General features: G+C 41.5%; 1 long non-coding RNA gene across 1 annotated transcript; it reads left to right on the top strand.

The window, feature by feature from the left end:
• Nucleotides 1-390: 390 nt before the first annotated feature.
• LOC123731931 (uncharacterized) lies at nt 391-6,683 on the top strand. Its single transcript, XR_006762926.1, has 2 exons — nt 391-1,378; nt 5,949-6,683. It is a non-coding gene; the product is annotated as an uncharacterized lncRNA (long non-coding RNA).
• The last annotated feature ends 4,015 nt before the right edge of the window (nt 6,684-10,698 follow it).

A 10,698-nucleotide genomic window follows, 5' to 3' on the forward strand; every position in this document is an offset into this window, starting at 1 on the left:
TAATGACCAAACCTGTAGAGGCTATTTGGGAATTTAACTTCAATTAACCTGAAAGTGTTCATAGTAGAAACATCTGTTGTGATGGTAGAATGTGGAAAGACCCACCTCATTGGTTAATATTCACTGTAGTATTACCATCTGTTGTGTTGGTAGAATGTGTAAAGACCCACCTCATTGGTTAATATTCACTGTAGTAGAAACATCTGTTGTGTTGGTAGAATGTGTAAAGACCCACCTCATTGGTTAATATTCACTGTAGTAGAAACATCTGTTGTGTTGGTAGAATGTAGAAGTAGGTTTTAAATTCATAATTATTACAAATCTGCAGTTGTCTGACTATTATATTATTATTTAATGAAAGAAATGTAAAAATGCACTTTTTGTCTGGAAATAAAAGAAACATTTATCTGCGTTAACCACTCCAGTCAACAGATGGCGATATGTGTTTTTCAGGCGATGCTTTCAGCGTGACGTATAATGTAGTGGACGGGACGCTTCTTCAACAACATCTAGTCAGCCACCTCGGTAGCTTCCTAGCCGAAACATTCAAGCTGTTCAGACTGCTTCGGTGTATATTTGCCTCTGTATTTGGAACATAATTCTGTCTTTTAACTAGTTTCCCCATTTAATGTGATATTTCCGTTTAGTCAGGTAACGGTAGCTGGCTTGATAAATGAGCCTGTCACTAGGCTAGTCGCTAACTAGCTAGGTTAGCTGGCTAACATCCCCGACCATGAGCTCACCAAGCTACTGCCCTCCTGCTAAAAAAGAGGTCTGCTGGAAGGAGAAAGAAGGTATTTGGCTGAACGTTGTCGTGAAAGAGGAGAATGAAGAGGAGGATGTCACAGTAAATGAAGAAGTAGAGGGAGAGGCTGTTACAGAGAAAGAAGAGGAAGAAAACGATTATACTTTTTTTGGAGTGAATGAAGGAGAGAACTGTCATATTGAAGGAGGAGGAGAGGGAAGAAGAGGAGACAGAAGATCTGAGTAACACCAGGAAGTCCTGTCTTGAAAATAGTTGTTTTACTGATGCGTGGTTTTAAACGGCATTCTATTCTAGTTCTGATCTTAAATGCCGTTTTAATGTAGGAATTGATAAAGCTACACTGTAAGATGTGAATACCATCAACAAGCTGGCCAACAACAAAACTTTAACAATGGATTTGCACGCAAAATCACAACTTAAATGTCTCACGGAATGGACTTGTCTTCATTCAATACTGCAATTCCATCGTACTAAACTGGAGGCGATTCCGAGCCCACTGTTGACTGCGGTCAAGTGTGCCGACAGTCGCAAAACGCGGTCAGGCCATCTGCTCTTCAGTTTCTTCCTGAATTTGCGTGCGTGAATACACTTTACGGAATGGCGTTTTTTCAGGTAGGGAAACTGAGTTGAATGGACTCTCATGCACAGATAGTCGAGACGATGGCTACAAATCATTCCAAGCAAACCGTTTGAAGCAAACTTATTCAATCTTCCATAATAAAAATGATACCAAATCGTTTATTTAATTTTCGCGTTATCATAAAGTACTTTATCATTGCTAGAGTGCCAAGCGTAGGCTGGAGTGGTGTAAACGCTACAGCATACAATGACATTCTAGACCATTCTGTGCTTCCAACTTTGTGGCAACAAATTTGGGGAAGGCCCTTTGCTGTTTCAGCATGACAATGCCCCTGGACCTAGGTCCATACAGAAATGGTTTGTTGAGATCGGTGTAGAAGAACTTGACTGGCCTGCACAGATCCCTGACCTCAACCCCATCAAACACCTTTGGGATGAAGTGGAACGCCGACTGCGAGCCAGGCCTAATCGCCCAACATCAGTTCCCGACCTCACTAATGCTCTTGTGGCTGAATGGAAGCAAGTCCCCCACAGCAATGTTCCAACATCTAGTGGAAAGCCTTCCCAGAAGAGTGGAGGCTGTTATAGCAGCAAAGGGGGGACCAATCCCCTTTTTAATTCACTTGATTTTGGAATAAGATGTTTGACAAGCAGGTGTCCACATACGTTCGGTCATGTAGTGTATCTAGCGTATTCCAAAGTTACTCTATAATTCTGTCACCGAAATAAATGTTGCTGTGGTTACAGCAGCTAGCGTAATCCTTACAATTTGGAAGGGTCATGGCCACTCCTACTCTGAAACAGTGGACAGTATCTATAGGACTTATTAAGGAAGTCAGACATGGTGTATGACTAGATTATGAACAGTATCTATAGGACTTATTAAGGAAGTCAGACATGGTGTATGACTAGATTATGAACAGTATCTATAGGACTTATTAAGGAAGTCAGACATGGTGTATGACTAGATCATGAACAGTATCTATAGGACTTATTAAGGAAGTCAGACATGGTGTATGACTAGATCATGATATTTACTGTATATCATCCTAGCAGGCAGGCATAGACACTTTCCTGTATATCATCCTAGCAGGTAGGCGGACAGAGATACAGTTGATGTCGGAAGTTTAAATACACCTTAGCCAAATACGTTTAAACTCAGTTTTTCACAATTCCTGACATTTAATCCTAGTAAAAATTCACTGTCTTCGGTCAGTTAGGATCACCTCTTTATTTTAAGAATGTCAAATGTCAAAATAATAGTAGAGAGAATTATTTATTTCAGCTTTAATTTCTTTCATCACATTCCCAGTGGGTCAGACGTTTGCATACACTCAATTAGTATTTGGTAGCATTGCCTTTAAATTGTTTAACTTGGGTCAAATGTTTCGGGTAGCCTTCCACAAGCTTCCCACAATAAGTTGGGTGAATTTTGGCCCATTCCTCGTGACAGAGCTGGTGTAACTTAATCAGGTTTGTAGGCCTCCTTGCTCACACTCGCTTTTTCATTTCTGCCCACAAATGTTCTATAGGATTGAGGTCAGGGCTTTGTGATGGCCACTCCAACACCTTGACTTTGTTGTCCTTAAGCCATTTTTCCTGAACTTTGGAAGTTTGCTTGGGGTCATTGTCCATTTGGAAGACCCATTTGCAACCAAGCTTTAACTTCCTGACTGATGTCTTGATGTTGCTTCAGTATATCCACATACTTTTCCACCCTCATGATGCCATCTATTTTGTGAAGTGCACCAGTCCCTCCTGCAGCAAAGCACCCCCACAACATCATGCTGCCACCCCGTACTTCAAGGTTGGGATGGTGTTCCTCGGCTTGCAAGCCTCCCCCTTTTCCTCCAAACATAATGATGGTCATTATGGCCAAACAGTTCTATTTTTGTTTCATCAGACTAGAGGACATTTCTCCAAAAAGTATGATATTTGTCCCCATGTGCAGTTGCAAACCGTAGTCTGGCTTTTTTATGGCGGTTTTGGAGCAGTGGCTTCTCCTTGCTGAGCTGCCTTTCAGGTTAGGTCGATAAAGGACTCGTTTTACTGTGGATATAGATACTTTTGTACCTATTTCCTCCAGCAACTTCACAAGGTTCTTTGCTGCTGTTCTGGGATTGATTTGCACGTTTCGCACCAAAGTACGTCTCCTTCCAAAGCGGTATGACGGCTGCGTGGTCCCACTGTGTTTATACTTGCATACTATTGTTTATACAGATGAACGTGGTACCCTCAGGAATTTGGAAATTCCTCCCAAGGATGAACCAGACTTGTGGAAGTCTAAAAAATAAATCTGAGGTTTTGGCTGATTTCTTTTGATTTTCCCGTGATGTCAAGCAAAGAGGCACTGAGTTTGAAGGTAGGCCTTGAAATACATCCACAGGTACACCTCCAATTGACTCAAATGATGTCAATTAACCTATCAGAAGCTTCTAAAGCCATGACATCATTTTCTGGAATTTTCCAAGCTGTTTAAAGGCACAGTCAACTTAGTGTATGTAAACTTCTGACTCACTGGAATTGTGATACAGTGAATTATAAGTGAAATAATATGTCTGTAAACAATTGTTGGGAAAATTACTTGTATCATGCACAAAGTAGATGTACTAACTGACTTGCCAAAACTATACATTGTTAACAAGAAATTTGTGGAGTGGTTGAAAAACAAGTTTTAATGACTCCCACCTAAGTGTATGTAAACTTCTGACTTCAACTGTGGATGTGTGTGATCAAGTAGACCTCTGTCAGTGGAGACAGGAAGCACCAAGTAGACCTCTGTCAGTGGAGACAGGAAGCACCAAGGAGACCTCCGTCAGTGGAGACAGGAAGCACCAAGGAGACCTCCGTCAGTGGAGACAGGAAGCACCAAGGAGACCTCCGTCAGTGGAGACAGGAAGCACCAAGGAGATCTCAGTCAGTGGAGACAGGAAGCACCAAGGAGATCTCAGTCAGTGGAGACAGGAAGCACCAAGGAGATCTCAGTCAGTGGAGACAGGAAGCACCAAGGAGATCTCAGTCAGTGGAGACAGGAAGCACCAAGGAGATCTCAGTCAGTGGAGACAGGAAGCACCAAGGAGATCTCAGTCAGTGGAGACAGGAAGCACCAAGGAGATCTCAGTCAGTGGAGACAGGAAGCACCAAGGAGACCTCCGTCAGTGGAGACAGGAAGCACCAAGGAGATCTCAGTCAGTGGAGACAGGAAGCACCAAGGAGATCTCAGTCAGTGGAGACAGGAAGCACCAAGGAGATCTCAGTCAGTGGAGACAGGAAGCACCAAGGAGATCTCAGTCAGTGGAGACAGGAAGCACCAAGGAGATCTCAGTCAGTGGAGACAGGAAGCACCAAGGAGATCTCAGTCAGTGGAGACAGGAAGCACCAAGGAGACCTCCGTCACCTGAATCTGGCTCTCCTCTAAAGAAAAATATATTTGTTTATGCTTAATTCTTTCATAACATTAACAAGTTATTTATTCATGGTTCATTCAATTATGTATAATGTGCCTTGAGCAAATTTGTTTCTTTCAATTATGTGTTGTGTAATTTTACCAAAATATACAGCTCACGTTTATGACATTGGTAACATTATCCTAGTAAACACCTGACTGCAGGACATTGAGGAAAATGTCTCATTGGGCCAGCTGATGGGCCCTGGGCAAATCTCTGTACTGGGAGTACTCTGACATGACTTCCTCTGGTGTAATTATGCCTTAGTCAAGTGCTCCTTGTAAAAGGCAACCAGACTCCTCAACTCCTCCTGACCATACTGACTGACAGAGTCTCTGACTAAGAACCACACAGAGACCTGCATTTTCTAGTCACCTTAATAATACTTGTGAAAACTGACTTTAGGTGATTGAGGGATCTAGTCTAGATGACCGTAAATTCTGGACTATAAGCCGCAACTTTTTTCCCACGCTTTGAACCTCGCGTCTTAAACAATGACTCGGCTAATATATGGATTTTTCCCGCTTTCAATTATTTTATTTTTTTTTAAAACACATTCTGTGACGTTCTCAGTTTTTTGGCGGTATGAAGCTTTCATTAGACCAATGAAATTGCCGGACGGGTTAAGGTCAAACAACTTTTTTGTTTACTGTTTAGATTAAATCGAGCGCTCTCAAACTTCCCATCATTCTGATTACGGTAGTCATTTTGTCACCCTCATCATGGCAAAGACACGGAGATGCAGCTTTCAAGTTGAAGGCGATTGATCTGGCTGTTGGAAAAGGAAATAGAGCTGCTGCACGGGAGCTTGGTCTTAATGAGTCGATGATAAGACGTTGGAAACAGCAGCGTGAGGAATTCACTCAGTGCAAAAAGACAACTAAAGCTTACTGCTTATTTTTTGTTACAAGCCGTGTTTCGTTAAAGCCTGTGTAAAGTTAATTTGTTTCAATGTACCGGTAGGCACCTGCGGCTTATAGACATGTGCGGCTTATTTATGTTCAAAATAATATATATTTTTAAATTCAGTGGGTGCGGCTTATATTCAGGTGCGCTTAATAGTCCGGAAATTACAGGAATACGTCATAGGAAGTTTTATCATGTGGAGGTTTCATTCAGGTTTCTGTTTAATTAAATAATCTGTTTGTCTTTGACAGGAGAGAGACCAGACTCTCCTTCTGACAGCAGGAAGAGTCCTTCAGGGAAACCAGACCCCGAGACGTCCAAACCAGCAGGCGGACATCACTGCTCCCAGTGTGGAAAGAGTTTTACTCAGTTAGGGAGCCTGAGAATACATAAGAGAATACACACTGGAGAGAAGCCTTACCACTGTTCCCAATGCGGAATGACGTTTACCCAGTTAGGGAGCCTGCAAAACCATGAGAGGGGACACACAGGGGAAAAGCTTTTCCAATGTTCCCATTGTGGAAAGAGTTTTGGCCAGGTAGGAAACCTGAACAAGCATGTGAGGACACACACAGGTAAGAAGATGTACCGCTGCTTCCAGTGTGGAGAGAGATTTACCCGGTTAAGGTACCTGAAAGAGCATGAACGAATACATACAAATACACAGGAGGAGACATACCACTGCTCTCATTGTGGAAAGACATTTTCCCAGTCAGAGAACCTGAAAACACATGAGAGAATCAAGAGGCTGTGTTCTGACTTGTGTTTTTGACTGAGAATTTGTGTTTTTGTTTGGGCTGTCAGACTTCAGTTCACTTTGTGTAATGTTAGTGCACTATTTTTTAATTGTGATTAACCCATTGTCTGAAAAGGTTAAAAACACACTGAAAACATCCAAAATACATACTATATACCGCTAACATCTACAATGCCATGTAAAAACAAGATGACATTGAGGTTAAATAAAGTGTGCTTTATCAATGGAACATATTTTGACATGTCCACTGTGGGGCTCTGTAGAGTCATAATATCCATAAAAACTAGAGGTCAAACAGGGAGATGGTTCACATCGTTTTTCCACCATTCATTTTTCCCATAGGGCTGTGTTTTGTTTAGGCTTACCCTGGTGTGACGTTTTGATAACCATGTAAATCTCTCTAGGACAAGGTGACTGAGGACACAGTGTGTTGTGAATTTATTGTAATGTTTTTAAAATGGTATAACTGCCTTTATTTTTGCTGGACCCCAGGAAGAGTAGCTGCTGCCTTGGCAGGAACTAATGGGGATCCATAATAAACCCCAGGAAGAGTAGCTGCTGCCTTGGCAGGAACTAATGGGGATCCATAATAAACCCCAGGAAGAGTAGCTGCTGCCTTGGCAGGAACTAATGGGGATCTATAATAAACCCCAGGAAGAGTAGCTGCTGCCTTGGCAGGAACTAATGGGATCCATAATAAACCCCAGGAAGAGTAGCTGCTGCCTTGGCAGGAACTAATGGGGATCCATAATAAATACAAATACTTTTATCAATATATTTGTTTCGGATTGAAATGCTAATTAGCATCAAAGTAGACGACATAAGATAAAATCCCTGCTCTAGAAAGAGTATTGGGGTTAAAATTATTAACAATATGAGGCCATTGTGTTCTTGGGGACGTAAAGCGCAGACATTTTTTGGTACCTTTCCCCAGATCTGTGCCTCGACACAATCCTGTCTCAGAGCTCTACGGACAATTCCTTTGACCTCGTGGCTTGGTTTTTGCTCTGACGTGCACTGTAAACTGTGGGGCCTTATATAGACAGGTGTGTGCCTTTCCAAATCATGTCTAATCAATTGAATTTACCACAGGTGGACTCCAATCAAGTTGTAGAAACATCTCAAGGATGATCAATGGAATCAGGATGCATCTGAGCTCAATTTCGAGTCTCATAGCAAAGAGTCTGAATACTTAAGTAAATACATGTGCAAAAGTGTATAAAAATCTGTTTTTGATTTGTTATTATGGGGTATTGTGTGTTGATTGATGAGGGGAAAAAATATTATTCCATTTTAGAATGAGGCTGAAATGTAACTAAATGTGGAAAAGTGAATGGGTCTGAATACTTAACGAATGCACTGTCTACCGCTGGCAAAGTTTTCTACCATTGGCAGTTTTGTACACAGTCACGTGATACGTGGTATAGAAAAGTCCAATCTTAGGAGAGTACATGGGAGGCACTATACTGTGTGTCTGCAGGTGTCTATCTGGTCAAAACCACTGATACAGGTGCCCCTCCACCCTCTGGTGGGATGGATCATGTCTACAGATGTATATAAGCTGTTCCCAAGATGGTAGCATGTCAAGTCGTTTGTCTGTGTCTAGTACATTTTAACCTACTAATAACCTATTTATTTATGGCTGAGTAACTTCTTTGTTGTGTAGTGCAAACTATTTTATTTTTGCTGCTGTAAAGATCACGGGTCTTCCTCAACTTGGCACTTCAACTCGGCACTGAAGTTTACCAAAGTAACCCTATCTCTGGCTGGCCTGAGTTCCTTCTTCATCCACGGAGTGTCTCGTCCAAGCCGCTCCTTTTTGCTCTTCGTCTGGCTGTCAGTGGCAGCTCATCAATCCCCAACCCGCTCTCTCAATCGACCTCAACACCCAATCTACTCACACGTGCAAATACTCACATTCAGATTTACATATACGCTGTCCCTCTCTCCCCTTACCTTCATTGGGCTCTATTATTTACATTTGTCAGAGAAAATGACAGTTTTCATGGTATTGCTTTATGCACTGACTTTAACGAGATCTGGAGAAAACGAACATTGTCGCTGGGTGAGTACATCTGACAATGTGCTCTCCCGTCCATTGGACATTTTGTTTGCAGGAACTCGCTCCTTTTTACTCGTTCCACTCGTCCAAGTGCCGATGTATTTGTGGCATGATGTGAACATTACGAATTTGTGTCACTACCAAAGTCTAATGGTTTTAAATGACTGTTTTGTATTGTCTGGAAACTCACTTGTAGACTTCGCTTGCAGTAGGTCTCTTAAAAAAGAGAAGCCGTGCAAAGTTATTAAACAGAGGTGGCTAGTTATTCTTCTATTGTTGATATCAGGTAACGTGCAGCCTAACCCTGGCCCTGATATGCAATGTCTCCAAACCCCCTCTGATTTGAAATCAAGATCTGGTCTTGGTATTTTTCATTTAAATGTACACAGCCTGTTGTCAAAAATGGATGGGGTTAGGATTTGGGCTAAATCAACTGATGCTGATATAATTGTGTTTTCTGAAACCTGGCTCAGCAAGTCTGTTCTTGATACGGATATTTGTATAACTGGTTACAATGTTTATCGCACTGATCGGGTTAAGAAAGGTGGGGGTGTGGCTATATATGTAAAAACAAAATTCCCTGTAAGTGTGGCAAAGTCTGAAACTATTTGTAAACAGTTGGAATTTCTTGCTTTGAATATTGAGGTTTCTAAGGGTCTTTCTCTAACTGTGATTGGCTGTTATAGACCCCCCTCTGCTCTCTCTAACTGTGATTGGCTGTTATAGACCCCCCTCTGCTCTCTCTAACTGTGATTGGCTGTTATAGACCCCCCTCTGCTCTCGTGATGCATTTTCTTCTTTGACGCACCTCATGTCTAAACTTCTTTACAGTGAAATGATTTTGATTGGTGATCTCAACTGGTGTTGGTTAATGCCGGTGTCTGATGATTTAAAAATGTTTTGTAATTCTATGAATCTTACCCAGTTGATTAACTCACCCACTCGCCCAAATCTAAAATGCCCAGATAAATCTACCCTGATTGATTTGATATTGACAAATGTTCCACATAAATATTCTGCGGTTGGTGTTTTTTGTAATGATTTAAGTGACCATTGTGCTGTTGTTGCTATTAGAAATACTAAGATTTCTAAGTCTAACCCGCGTTTTATTCGTAAGAGAAATCTGAAGTGTTTCATTGAGCAGGCTTTCTTTCATGATTGGTTTTATTTTGACTGGAGCAAGATTGAGCTTATCCCTGATGTGGAAACTGCCTGGAAATTCTTTCAGGATGGTTTTCTCCAAATAGTAAACAGACATGCTCCATTCCGCAGGTTCAGGGTTAAAGGGAGGGATAATCCATGGTTTTCGTCTGAGCTTTCTTGCATTGTTCACGACCGTAATCTAGCCTGGGCTAAAGCAAGGAAATCGTGTTCTGATGCTGATTGGCTTGTTTTTAGGCAGTTACGAAACAAGTGTTCTTCTCTTCTCAGGAAGGCCAAGTCTGAATATTTTATGTCTGTTACCACTGATAACCTGAATGACCCTAGAAAGTTTTGGAAGGCTATTAGTGTATGTCTGGTAACAGTAATGTTAATGAATTACCGTCATGTGTATTGAAGGACTCTGTTGCTATATATGACAAAACTGAAATGCTGAATTGTTTCAATGAGCACTTTGTATCATCTGGTAGACTGTTTGATTCAGTGTCCTCTGTCTCTGTACAACCTTGTGTTGATGAACCAGTGAGAGCTGGTCAAACTTCTAGCTTTTTGCCATTCTCAGTGCAGGTGGTACATAAGGCCCTGAAATCCTTAGATCAGAGAAAGCCTGCAGGTCCTGATCTTTTGGATCCCTGCTTTTTAAATCTGGCAGCTGATTTCATAGCTGAACCACTTGCATATCTGTTTAATCTAACCCTGGAATGTAATGAAATTCCAAAGATCTGGAAATCAGCATTTGTCCTGCCACTTTTAAAAGGGGGAGATCCAACTCTTTTAAATAATTATAGGCCAATCTCAAAGCTGTCACCCCTGGTGAAAATACTTGAAACCCTTGTGAGTGACCAGCTAAAAGAGTTTTTATATACTAACTCTATTTTATCAATGTATCAATCGGGTTTCAGGAAGAAGCATAGCACAATTACAGCAGCCATGAAGGTTTTAAATGATATCACTGAAGCTCTTGACAAAAAACAGCATTGTGTCTCACTTTTTATTGATCTCTCTAAGGCTTTTGATACAG

Source organism: Salmo salar, unplaced genomic scaffold (assembly GCF_905237065.1).
Source record: "Salmo salar unplaced genomic scaffold, Ssal_v3.1, whole genome shotgun sequence".
Taxonomy (NCBI): Eukaryota; Metazoa; Chordata; class Actinopteri; order Salmoniformes; family Salmonidae; genus Salmo; species Salmo salar.